At 41.3% G+C, this 14,164-nt stretch overlaps 1 protein-coding gene across 1 annotated transcript in view; it reads left to right on the plus strand.

The window, feature by feature from the left end:
• Positions 1 to 14,164, plus strand: part of gdap1l1 (ganglioside induced differentiation associated protein 1-like 1) — a gene marked incomplete at its 3' end in the record, with an annotated part of 366,738 nt that overhangs the window by 90,938 nt on the left and 261,636 nt on the right. The gene's annotated exons all lie outside the window — the stretch shown is intronic.

Below are 14,164 nucleotides of genomic sequence, written 5' to 3' on the forward strand. Positions count from 1 at the left end.
CTGGGTCTGTCTGGGTGAAGTGTATGCTGCTCTGCTGCTCTCCGTGCTCCCCCCCCCCCCCCCCCCCTCAACTGCACACGCCTCCTGGGTGTGTCTTATGTGTCTGGTGGCTCTCAGTCTCTGCTGAGTTTGCTGCGCACACACAGTGAATGGTGCGCGACATTCAGCTTTTTGGTTCCGCGTGTGTTTGTCACGGGCTGGCATGCTTCCAGTTCGGAATAATAATGCTGATTATGTGAATGTGCTGTTGCAGCGTACATGGAAGTGCTCAGTTGTGACAGCGGATGCTGCTGCTGGGGGCACAGCTGGCGTTGTGCTCGTTTATGGAGGCACGTCGATGCATACGGACGGATGCGATGCGATTTCCTCATTTTGCCCAGTGACTATTTCTGTGTGTTTGGCTCCTTTTTCTCTGATCAGGAGAGTGCTGTCGCCACCTAATGGGTTTGTAAAATAGGTTATCGACCTCCAATAGCTACAATATTGTTAGAGGCGACGTAAGAAGCTTAGATCGACACCCCCCCGTCAAAAAAACAATTTGGAGTTATGACGCCATTTGGCGTCGCTGGCACTGTACGGTAAATTTCTAATGACGCCATATGGCGTCGCTGGCACTGAACGTGTTAACAGTGTTTCTCAACCACTGAGTCGTGGCCCACTGCTGGGCTCAGAGTGCCATCAAGTGAGCCGCTCCAGTTAAGATGCTTCTTAAGAGCCTTCTATTTTTTTTATTTTTCTCTTCTGTTAAGAAGGCGTTTGGGAAACACTTCTTTGGAGCCTTCTTAACTCCTTAGGGCCTGTGTCCACCTAGCTTCTTTTTCCGACGTTAAAAGCTGGGAGTGCGCTGGGGAACGCTGATCCCAGCGCACAATATACAAGGAAGCAGTCTGCAAGTAACGTTAGTTCAGCTTGATAGCTGACAGCTAGCAAGCTAACAACACAGGTAGGCTACGCTATTAAAAGCAGTAAGCACAACACTCACCAGAAATATTAAGTGTCTAGCCGATCTGCTCCCACAATTGAGCCGTTCTGTCTCTGTTGCGATAGTTTTTCCATATGATTAGTTACCAGAAAAGGAGCAGCCGACACCAGCGTCTTTCTGAAAAGTTAAAATATTTTCAGCTGGAAGCGCTGGGAGTCGGCGCACAAAAACGCCGAAAAAAGACGCTGGGCGCTCTGCACTTTCTCTACACGTCCGTGTGCGCTCGCATACGCTCTCCTCCCATTGGAAACAATTGAAAATAGACGCTGGACCTGAGGAAAAGACGCCAGGTGGACACAGGCCCTTAAGAAGCTTCTTAACTCCTTAAGAAGCTTCTTAACTCTTAAGAAGCTTCTTTGTTGGGAAACTCAGCCAATGTCAATATCCGTTATCGGTATCGGCCAAAATTTTCATATCGGTGCATCCCTAAACACTTTATATGAGAAAAACGGTCCATTAAAACAGTAGAGCAACAACGATATTTACGCACTAGTAGGGACAGCGAAACCTGGTCATGATTTCTGGAAAGAGACATATTGCTGTTGAGTTTTTCAAATGTATGTTTTTGTCACTTGACCACCACAAGCCGAGTGCCATCCAGTTCCATTGTATTTGAGAGAAGGCAGAAATCTTTAGGGCTGATATCTCCAAAACTCAGGCAACTAACACAAAACGATCTAGGTGGATAAATAGCACCACAGGTGAGAGGAAAACGTACACCCCGTCACACCAGTACGGCTTCTCTCCAGTGTGAATGCGTTGAGTTTTTAGGTCACCTGACCAACTGAAGCTGCTTCCACATTGGTCACAGGAGAATGGCTTCTCTCCAGTGTGAATGCGTTGATGTCTTTTTAGTTGACCTGAGAGACTGAACCTTCTCGGACATAGTTCACACCAGTATGGCTTCTCTCCAGTGTGAATGCGTGAGGCTAGCCCGAACACTTTCTGTGAATGTGTTGTTGATGTTCTGCTAGGTCACTTGAGCGACTGAAGCTGCCCTCACATTGGTCACAGGAGAATGGCTTCTCTCCAGTGTGAATGTGTTGATGTTTTGTTAGTTGACTTGACTCACTGAACCTTCTCGGACATAGTTCACACCAGTATGGCTTCTCTCCAGTGTGAATGCGTTGATGTCTTTTAAGGTCACTTAACTGACTGAAGCTCCTCCCACATTGGTCACACCAGTATGGCTTCTCTCCAGTGTGAATGCGTTGATGTCTTTTTAGGTGACTTGAGTGACTGAAGCTGCTTCCACATTGGTCACAGGAGAATGGCTTCTCTCCAGTGTGAATGCGTTGATGTGTTTTTAGGGTACTTGAGCGACTGAAGCTCCTCCCACATTGGTCACAGGAGTACGACTTCTCTCCAGTGTGAATGCGTTGATGTCTTGTTAGGTTAGTTAACAGACTGAAGCTGCTTCCACATTGGTCACAGGAGAATGGCTTCTCTCCAGTGTGAATGCGTTGATGTATTTTTAGGGCACTTGACTGACTGAAGCTCCTCCCACATTGGTCACAGGAGAATGGCTTCTCTCCAGTGTGAATGCGTTGATGTTTTTTTAGGTCACTTGACTGACTGAAGCTGCTTCCACATTGGTCACAGGAGTATGGCTTCTCTCCAGTGTGAATGCGTTGATGTGTTTTTAGGTGACTTGACTGACTGAAGCTCCTCCCACATTGGTCACAGGAGAATGGCTTCTCTCCAGTGTGAATGCGTTGATGTGTTTTTAGGTCACCTGACTGACTGAAAGATGTCCCACACTGCAGAGAGCGGTGGCGTTTTGGTCTGTTGGTGTCTCTCTGTTTCATGGAGGAAGATATAAAGGATATAAGTCATTACTATATCTGACCAAGTATTTTATGATATGAAAGCATATGCTAACAGATAAACATATCTTGTTGTATGTACTGTGTAACCAGTGTTGGGGGAAACACATTACAAAAGTAACACATTACAGGTAATATATTACTTTTAGCCATTAGGAAATTATACCAGTTACTGTACTATGTCAAGTAATGTGAGTAACAACTTGAAACTGAGCTGCTGTCAGCTCCTCGTTAGGGTGCATTGAGTTACATTATGATGCATTCATCTACTCAGTAAAGTCAAGTATTGGTTGAAGGTCAATTATAACGTTATGACTTCACACAAAAATATTAGAGGGAATTATGCCCTGTTTACTGTAACTTCCTACACTATAGTTCTAAGCAGCTTATAATAATTAAAACTACTAATGCCAAGAGTCTTGGCATTAGTAGTTTTAATTAATTAAGTCTTGGCCCAAGACTTAATTTTTTATTTTGATCAAAGCACATCTTAAATATATAATCATTTCCTAATCAAATTGTGTTTTTTATGCAGATAACCACTATAGATGACAATAACAAAGTAAAAGGATAACATTTAGAACTGTGGATGGTTTACACTGACTTTAGGGCGGTTGAAAATCTTTTTCGGGACGGTGGTGTCGTTCTGCGGTTATTTTGGTGAAAGCAACGCAAAAGTAGTGTGATAAGTAACAACTTACTCTACACAGACAATAATATTGTAAAGTAACTTATTACTTTCAAAAGAAAATAACTAGTAGGTACATTTTGAATGTAACTTGCCCAACACTGTGTGTAACATATCAGAAAATTGCACATCATAAAATAAATAACACGTTATTTTATTTCATCCAGACCTGGACAACACCAGCAGCTTTGCATTGTGAAATATCTCATCGTAGGAAGAACCAAGCTAACAGGCTAATGTTAGCAAAGTTAGCGAGGGAGAGAGAATACTTAGTAATCATTGTGACATACAGCACAACATCGAGCTAACAGCGAGCTAACAGATTAAATTTACCAACAGATTCCAATTAGGGATGGGTGCGAGTACTCTGGTACTCGAGCACTCGTTCATAACGTCAGTATTCGAGTAACGTTTCTGCTGTTCGGGTACTCGCCCCACTCCCCACCCCTTTAAAAATGGTCTAAGATCTACGCACGCATCGTCATGTGGATCTGGCAGCATGAACTGCACGGGCGTCAAGTCAGCCAGAATGTACAAGTACGTCATCCGCTTTGTTGCTTTCAAAATAAAACGCTTATTAAACCTTATTTATTTTGAGTAATGCGTTACAGCCACAGTTTCACGCCATATAACATCACGAGTATTTTGATACAAGGTTTGCTGCTTCATTCGTTGAAATACTTTTTCTCCTCCAACGTGCATCAATAAGCTATTTACTTTTGTTTAAGTAACATTATTTTAAAAGTTTTAACCGGAAGTTTTCCAGCTCATCCCGAAAATGGTGGCTGGAAATATTCTCCCGAATGATACGCACGCTTCTTCATAGCGCACGCCCGATAAAACTCATTCAAAACATTGCACTAGTTTACTGACTACACTGCCGTTTCCCATAACGTTAGTCACAAGAAATGTGGAGAAAGAATCACTTTTTGGGAGACAATCGCTTCATGGTGATCACTATTCAGCTGCAGCTGTAACGTTAATCACACTGGTCAGTTTTCACTTTTTGGCAGAACACCGGACCTTGTAATCCGTGGATTTACGTTAATGTAACAGTGATCATAAAGTAAAATAGATGATACTGGACAATAACCTGACATTGCTGGACAATGGACATGGAAATGCCTTCGCTTGTTTCACAACATGTCTGCTCCAAAGCGCTAATGCCATCCATCCAACCATCGGAGATAGGCTACTGTCTGAGGTAGGCTTTAGATGTTAGCTTAGCGTCACCCAATATCAGTCAGTTCCTCTCCTGACAAAAAATTCTCCAGGTAGTGCTTTTTCCATGTAAAAATGCAAACGCAATGAGTGAACAGCCAGCAGATAACCCCTGCTCAGTCATTAGCATAGTAATCACACAGACCCCCCCCCCGCGCGCGAGTGCTCGAGCACTCGTTCATAATAGAAGGAGAGTACTCGAGTATTTAAATTGCTTAAAATGCCCATCCCTAATTCCAATGTTCTCACCTCTTGTGAATAAGTCATCTTTCTCTCTTGCTCTCTTCCTCCACCAGATCTCTTCCTGCCAATCAGCTGTGACATAATCAAACAGGTAACAGTTTGGTAAACAGGTTGGTAAGACAGGGAACACAATGATGATCATAACAAAGCTGTGAAATCAGTGTAGTGGAGTAGAAAGTACAATATTTCCTTCTGAAATTATAAGTAGGAAGTATAAATTGATTTGTGTCCACATTGATGGATGAACGAGTCAGGGAGAGGAAGCCAGCCTTGTTTCCTGTGTTGAAATAGACTAGGCCTACTGTGTTGAAATAGACTAGGCCTACAGCCTGTGTGTTGAAATAGACTAGGCCTACAGCCTGTGTGTTGAAATAGACTAGGCCTACAGCCTGTGTGTTGAAATAGACTAGGCCTACAGCCTGTGTGTTGAAATAGACTAGGCCTACAGCCTGTGTGTTGAAATAGACTAGGCCTACAGCCTGTGTGTTGAAATAGACTAGGCATACAGCCTGTGTGTTGTTGAAATAGACTAGGCATACAGCCTGTGTGTTGAAATAGACTAGGCCTACTGTGTTGAAATAGACTAGGCCTACAGCCTGTGTGTTGAAATAGACTAGGCCTACAGCCTGTGTGTTGAAATAGACTAGGCCTACTGTGTTGAAATAGACTAGGCCTACAGCCTGTGTGTTGAAATAGACTAGGCCTACAGTCTGTGTATGACCTGTACTGTACTACTCAGGTATGAATGTAACTTGCCCAACACTGTCTGTAACATGTCAGAAAATGTCACATCATAAAATAAATGGCATGTTATTTTATTTGATCCAGACCTGGACAACAGCAGCAGCTTTGCATTGTGAAATATCTCATCATAAATGTAGGAAGAACCAAGCTAACAGGCTAATGTTAGCAAAGTTAGCGAGGGAGGAAGAATACTTAGCAATCATTGTGACATACAGCACGACATCCTATAAATAGACGAGCTAACAGATTAAATTACCAACAGATTCTAATGTTCTCACCTCTTGTGAAGAAGTCATTAGAGATCAGAAGAGTCAGAAGAGGTTAGAGGCGTTGCTTCTGGTAGCTGCTTGGTAACCTCGCGTCACCAGGCTCTTCTCGGCGAAGCTGCTTGGTCAGCACGAAATCCAACGTTGCCAGAGGAAGTTTGAGTATCCACAGGTGGCTTAAACCGCTATCTGGTGTGTCCGACTGTCCGTGATGATCCTCTGTAGGCAGGCGTAGCAGCGGCGTATGTCTGCTGGGTTAACAGAGCGCTCCACGCTGATAGACGTCTTTAGCTAGCTTAGCCAACTAGCTTGCTAACAGTGCATTGACTGGAGAATAACTCTCAGTAACTTCTAGCCGAAGTCTACTATATATCCGCCAGTCTCACTTACAGTTTACACTTCCGATAAGTAGCTCACTAAACTGGTAAACTATAAGACTGTAGGAGGAAAAACGTGTTCTAAAAGTTTCTTAAATATCTGCTACTAGCAATTCACCAGCATCTCATGTTTTCTTTTTCTCGCGCTCTCCTGTCCCGATCACTTCCTCCTTCTTCTTCTTCTTCTTCTATGGATTTGATTGGCGGTTGGCAACCAGCTTAAACGTGCATTACCGCCACCTACCGGACTGGAGTGTGGAACGTTAGATATTGACAGAAAATATTAAAAGAAAAAAGGTATCTAAATCCTATCGACTAACCCAGTTTCTTTCAAATACTTTATTAACTGATTGTATAGACTATACAATACAATATATATATACTATAATATACTAATAATACTAATATATACTATACAAAGCAGTAAGATGACTATACTATAGTCATCTTACTGCTTTTCCTAGTACTGTCCCTACAGTGAAGTTTAGCTTAGCTTTCTGTAAAGCTGATTTCAGTACCTTCCTCTCCTCCTCATAACTCTCACATTCCAGCAGCAACACATGTTGAACAGTTTCCTGATGGTTACAACTTGCACACTTGACAGTTGGGTGTTTTCCTATTTTATTAAGTGTTCTATGCAATCCAGTGTGTCCTATTCTGAGACGAGTCATGACTGTCTCTGCCTGCCCAGCCTACTTCCTACTCCAACCTTCTTCTGAATATGATACAGATGCCTACCTGTTTCATTTACATCCCAGTGCTCTTGCCATACTTTCTGCATATATATTTTAATAATTGACTTACACCTCCGCTTTACTTATTGGAACATCCATATCTATTAACTTAAGTGATTGCTTTGCTAATATGTCCACATCCTCATTTCCCTCTACCCCTACATGGGCAGGAACCCAAACAAACCCAACAGTCATATCCCTTTTATACAGTTCATATATAAGACGATGAATCATAAAAACAATATCTTGTCTACATGACTTGAAAGAACTAATACTCACAAGCGCTGCCCAGCTGTCAGAGGCAATTACTGCATTGTTTTTCCTATTGTCTACCAACCATTGCAAAGCTGTTAAAATAGCTATGAGCTCCACTGTGTATACTGACAAATGATCTGTAGTCCTTTTCTTACTCTCTACCTTATACTGTGGGATAAAGACTGTCTCTCCTGTCCGTCCAGTTTCAGGGTCTTTTGAACCATCTGTAAATAACATCAACTTGTCTATAAAGTGATGATCAATGTAACTTTGTGCTATATTCCCAGGGTGTGCATGCTTAGATTTCTCTCTCAATTGTTGCTGTATACTTAAATCTACTAATGGATTTACAAATACCCAGGGTGGGACAATTGAAGATGGAACTGTTGGACTATACTGTATATTATTTTAGATCATACCGTTTCACTATTATATTCCCTATCCATCCAAAACTCATGAAATCTTTTTTGTTACGCTCCCAAAAATCCTGTAGGATAAACTTAGTTGGATGAGAACTGTTATGACCTTGCAAATTAATCCAATAAGCTAACATAAGTTTAATTCTTCAAATCCACAATGGCTGTTCCCCCATTTCCACCTGAATTGCAGCTACTGGGGATGTCTTAAGTCCTCCACTACATACTCTAAGTCCTTGTGTTTGCTGCACGTCCAGCTTTTTAAGGTGGCTTATTGCTGCTGACATATACGCTATACATCCTTAATCTAAAGACGCTCTCATCAGTGCCTGATACACATTAAACAATGATGCTCTGGTTGCTCCCCAGTCTCGTCCTGACAAACATCTTAATAGATTGTTGACCTTTTTACATTTATCTTTTACTTTGTCAGTGTGCTGCTTCCAGGTCAACTTCTCATCAAATAACACTCCAAGGAATCTAATCATCCTAACCTGTTCTAAAGTGCCCATATAGTTTCAAGGATAATGTTTTCGGTCGTTTAGAAAAACATATTACTTGTGTCTTTGGTACTGATAATTTAAACCCCCACTTATTTGCCCACTGTTCCACCATCTCAATTGCAGCCTGCAGTTTCCTCTGTATATATTTCAGATTCCCCCCCTATGTTTAACTGCTTGCCTACAGTCTTCATCAGAATCAGAATCAGAATCAGAAAGACTTTAATGATCCCCGGGGGGAAATTACAGTAGCTCGCTTACAGAACACACAGCATAAAATAAACAGTAGTAAATGCAATATTGAGCAAATAAGCAGAATAAGCAGAAGAACACAACATAGCATAGAATAACAGTAGTAAATGCGATAGAAAAAAATAAGTAGAATGTCTAAGTAAGCAAAAATACAGAAAATACGTAGAGTAAGTATACATTCCGTATTCATCCCACCACGGTACACTTTTCCTATCTTTACACCCTTTACTCATCGGTATCGTTTCCTTTGCTGACTCTATAATGGCTGCCACCAGCTTCTTATTAAACTCATCCACATCTAATATTTCCTCTCTAATTAAAGGTTCAACCTTAACCCAACTTATTTCCTGAAATTTCTCCCAATCAGCTTTATCAAATGTCCATCTCTGTATTATAATGTCCTCTTCTTGATTCACTTCTACTCCAACCTTAATTCTTATAGGATAATGATCACTCCCCACTGTGGATTTCTTTAACAGATCTATTTAGATCTATTGCACTCTCCTTATTTTGAGCACTGCTATATCTAGTACCTCCTGCACCATTCAGACATACTAATCCCTTATCCTCTATATATTCCTCTAGAATTGATCTAGGGATGCACCGATTCACTTTTTTCACTTCCGATCCGATTCCGATACCTGAATTTGGATATCTGCCGATACCGATATTATTCCGATACCAATATTTTTCTTGAATATACAGTATAGGCAAAGAGTTGGCCAATTAAAGATTTTTTTTTTAAATATAGCTTGCAAAAAGCAGACAAAATTAAGAAAATATACAAGGCAAATAAGGATACTATTATACATGGGAAAATTACAGTGCCGCCCGCACTGGAATTGCAAGAAAGAAGAAAAAAAATTAAAGAAATCAGATTCCGATCCGATCCATGAATTAGTGCCAATATCGGCACCCGATACCGATATTGGATCGGATCGGCCCCATCCCTAAATTGAACCATGTGCATCTGTTGTCTCACCTCCCCACATTGCAGTGTGTGAATTAAAATCCCCACACCAGATCATTTGATCCTGAATCTAATCGAATGTATCATGGCACAAATCTTTTACATGATTATAATAATTCACTATAACAACCTCATCTTTCTCTGTCCATATCTTAACCACTATTGACTCATATTCTTTCCCTACGTTAATTACTTTAAATCTAGTCCCCTTCCTCACAAATGTAGCCACCCTACCACCATTCCCAGTCTTCCTATCATTCTTCTGAATAGCTACATTACCCTGTATTACAAAATCCCACTGTGATCTCAGCCACGTTTCCTGTATATTACATTAGGTTTATCTTGTAAATCTGCAACACATTTTTTAAATTCCTGGCCATTAGCAATAACGCTTCTTGCATTCCACTGCAGTCTAGCTAAGAACATGATGCTACCCACCACATGATGAGAGTGGTTGTGATGACAATGATTGTGACCTATGCCTTCCTCCATTCAGTGTCTTCTCAATTTCATCACATACAAGACCCTTGATTCCCAGGTATCTCTGCTGATTTCACTATTATTTTGATCTTCTCTCTCTCTTATCTGTTTGTGCAGAGTAATTAATAACATCAACATGAACAGTACATGACCCGGTTACCCAAGATAACACAGACCTAGTTGTGAGCAGTCTCATGTAGGAACTAGCTAGCAGCTAGCGGGTGTAGTTCGGTCTAAAGAAAATAGTTCCTACATGAAACTGCTCACAACAAGGTTTGTGCATTATCTTGAATAACCGGGTCATGATTTCTGGAAAGAGACATTGCTGATGAGTTTTTTCAAATGTATGTTTTTGTCACTTCGACCACCACAAGCTGAGTGCCATCCAGTTCCATTGTATTTGAGAGAAGGCAGAAATCTTTAGGGCTGATATCTCCAAAACTCAGGCAACTAACACAAAACAATCTAGGTGGATAAATAGCACCACAGGTGAGAGGAAAAATATGTATTTTAGATTTTAGGGTGAGCTGTCCCTTTAAGTGGAGTTTGTCTTACACCCCGTCACAGCATTATGGCTTCTCTCCAGTGTGAATGCATGAGGCTAGCCTGAACACTTTCTGTGAATGTGTTGTTGATGTACTGCTAGGTCACTTGAGAGACTGAAGCTGCCCTCACATTGGTCACAGGAGAATGGCTTCTCTCCAATGTGAATGCGTTGATGTGATGTTAGTTGACTTGAGTGACTGAACATTCTCGGACATAGTTCACACCAGTATGGCTTCTCTCCAGTGTGAATGTGTTGATGTGTTTTTAGGGCACTTGACTGACTGAAGCTCCTCCCACATTGGTCACAGGAGAATGGCTTCTCTCCAGTGTGAATGCGTTGATGTGTTTTTAGGGCACTTGACTGACTGAAGCTCCTCCCACATTGGTCACAGGAGTACGGCTTCTCTCCAGTGTGAATGCGTTGATGTCTTTTTAGGTGACTTGAGAGACTGAAGCTCCTCCCACATTGGTCACAGGAGTACGGCTTCTCTCCAGTGTGAATGCGTTGATGTCTTTTTAGGTGACTTGAGTGACTGAAGCTCCTCCCACATTGGTCACAGGAGAATGGCTTCTCTCCAGTGTGAATGTGTTGATGTCTTTTGAGGTTACTTGAGAGACTGAAGCTCCTCCCACATTGGTCACAGGAGAATGGCTTCTCTCCAGTGTGAATGCGTTGATGTGTTTTTAGGTCACCTGACTGACTGAAGCTGCTCCCACATTGGTCACACGAGAATGGCTTCTCTCCAGTGTGAATGCGTTGATGTGTTTTTAGGGCACTTGAGTGACTGAAGCTCCTCCCACATTGGTCACAGGAGAATGGCTTCTCTCCAGTGTGAATGCGTTGATGTGTTTTTAGGTTACTTGAGAGACTGAAGCTGCTCCCACATTGGTCACAGGAGAATGGCTTCTCTCCAGTGTGAATGCGTTGATGTGTTTTTAGGTCACCTGACTGACTGAAAGATGTCCCACACTGCAGAGAGCGGTGGCGTTTTGGTCTGTTGGTGTCTCTCTGTTTCATGGAGGAAGATATAAAGGATATAAGTCATTACTATCTCTGACAAAGTATTTTATGATATGAAAGCATATGCTAACAGATAAACATATCTTGTTGTATGTACTGTGTAACCAGTGTTGGGGGAGACACATTACAAAAGTAACACATTACAGGTAATATATTACTTTTAGCCATTAGGAAATTATACCAGTTACTGTACTATGTCAAGTAATGTGAGTAACAACTTGAAACTGAGCTGCTGTCAGCTCCTCGTTAGGGTGCATTGAGTTACATTATGATGCATTCATCTACTCAGTAAAGTCAAGTATTGGTTGAAGGTCAATTATAACGTTATGACTTCACACAAAAATATTAGCGGGAATTATGCCCTGTTTACTGTAACTTCCTACACTATAGTTCTAAGCAGCTTATAATAATTAAAACTACTAATGCCAAATTAAGTGAGTCTTGGCCCAAGACTTAATTTTTTATTTTGATCAAAGCACATATTTAAATAAATAATATTTATTTAAATATGTCCTTAAATATATAATCATTTCCTAATCAAATTGTGTTTTTTTATGCAAATAACCACTATAGATGACAATAACAAAGTAAAAGGATAACATTTAGAACTGTGGATGGTTTACACTGACTTAAGGGCGGTTGAAAATCTTTTTCGGGAATCGGGACGGTGGTGTCGTTCTGCGGCTATTTTGGTGAAAGCAACGCAAAAGTAGTGTGATAAGTAACAAGTTACTCTACACAGACAATAATATTGTAAAGTAACTTATTACTTTCAAAAGAAAATAACTAGTAGGTACATTTTGAATGTAACTTGCCCAACACTGTGTGTAACATATCAGAAAATTGCACATCATAAAATAAATGACACGTTATTTTATTTCATCCAGACCTGGACAACACCAGCAGCTTTGCATTGTGAAATATCTCATCGTAGGAAGAACCAAGCTAACAGGCTAATGTTAGCAAAGTTAGCGAGGGAGAGAGAATACTTAGTAATCATTGTGACATACAGTACAACATCGTGCTAACAGCGAGCTAACAGATTAAATTTACCAACAGATTCCAATTAGGGATGGGTGCGAGTACTCGGGTACTCGAGCACTCGTTCATAACGTCAGTATTCGAGTAACGTTTCTGCTGTTCGGGTACTCGCCCCACTCCCCACCCCTTTAAAAATGGTCTAAGATCTACGCACGCATCGTCATGTGGATCTGGCAGCATGAACTGCACAGGCGTCAAGTCAGCCAGAATGTACAAGTACGTCATCCGCTTTGTTGCTTTCAAAATAAAACGCTTATTGTAACGTAACCTTATTTATTTTGAGTAATGTGTTACAGCCACAGTTTCACGCCATATAACATCACGAGTATTTTGATACAAGGTTTGCTGCTTCATTCGTTGAAATACTTTTTCTCCTCCAACGTGCATCAATAAGCTATTTACTTTTGTTTACGTAACATTATTTTGAAAGTTTTAACCGGAAGTTTTCCAGCTCATCCCGAAAATGGTGGCTGGAAATATTCTCCCGAATGATACGCACGCTTCTTCATAGCGCACGCCCGATAAAACTCATTCAAAACATTGCACTAGTTTACTGACTACACTGTCGTTTCCCATAACGTTAGTCACAAGAAATGTGGAGAAAGAATCACTTTTTGGGAGACAATCGCTTCATGGTGATCACTATTCAGCTGCAGCTGTAACGTTAATCACACTGGTCAGTTTTCACTTTTTGGCAGAACACCGGACCTTGTAATCCGTGGATTTACGTTAATGTAACAGTGATCATAAAGTAAAATGGATGATACTGGACAATAACCTGACATTTTTGGACAATGGACATGGAAATGCCTTCGCTTGTTTCACAACATGTCTGCTCCAAAGCGCTAATGCCATCCATCCAACCATCGGAGATAGGCTACTGTCTGAGGTAGGCTTTAGATGTTAGCTTAGCGTCACCCAATATCAGTCAGTTCCTCTCCTGACAAAAAATGCTCCAGGTAGTGCTTTTTCCATGCAAAAATGCAAACGCAATGAGTTAACAGCCAGCAGATAACCCCTGCTCAGACATTAGCATAGTAATCACACAGACCCCCCCCCCCGCGCGCGAGTGCTCGAGCACTCGTTCATAATAGAAGGAGAGTACTCGAGTATTTAAATAGCTTAAAATGCCCATCCCTAATTCCAATGTTCTCACCTCTTGTGAAGAAGTCATCTTTGTCTCTTGCTCTCTTCCTCCACCAGATCTCTTCCTGCCAATCAGCTGTGACATAATCAAACAGGTAACAGTTTGGTAAACAGGTTGGTAAGACAGGGAACACAATGATGATCATAACAAAGCTGTGAAATCAGTGTAGTGGAGTAGAAAGTACAATATTTCCTTCTGAAATTATAAGTAGGAAGTATAAATTGATTTGTGTCCACATTGATGGATGAACGAGTCAGGGAGAGGAAGCCAGCCTTGTTTCCTGTGTTGAAATAGACTAGGCCTACTGTGTTGAAATAGACTAGGCCTACAGCCTGTGTGTTGAAATAGACTAGGCCTACAGCCTGTGTGTTGAAATAGACTAGGCCTACAGCCTGTGTGTTGAAATAGACTAGGCCTACAGCCTGTGTGTTGAAATAGACTAGGCCTACAGCCTG

The sequence above is a fragment of the Poromitra crassiceps genome (genome assembly GCF_964638095.1).
Source record: "Poromitra crassiceps genome assembly, chromosome: 20".
NCBI lineage: Eukaryota > Metazoa > Chordata > Actinopteri > Beryciformes > Melamphaidae > Poromitra > Poromitra crassiceps.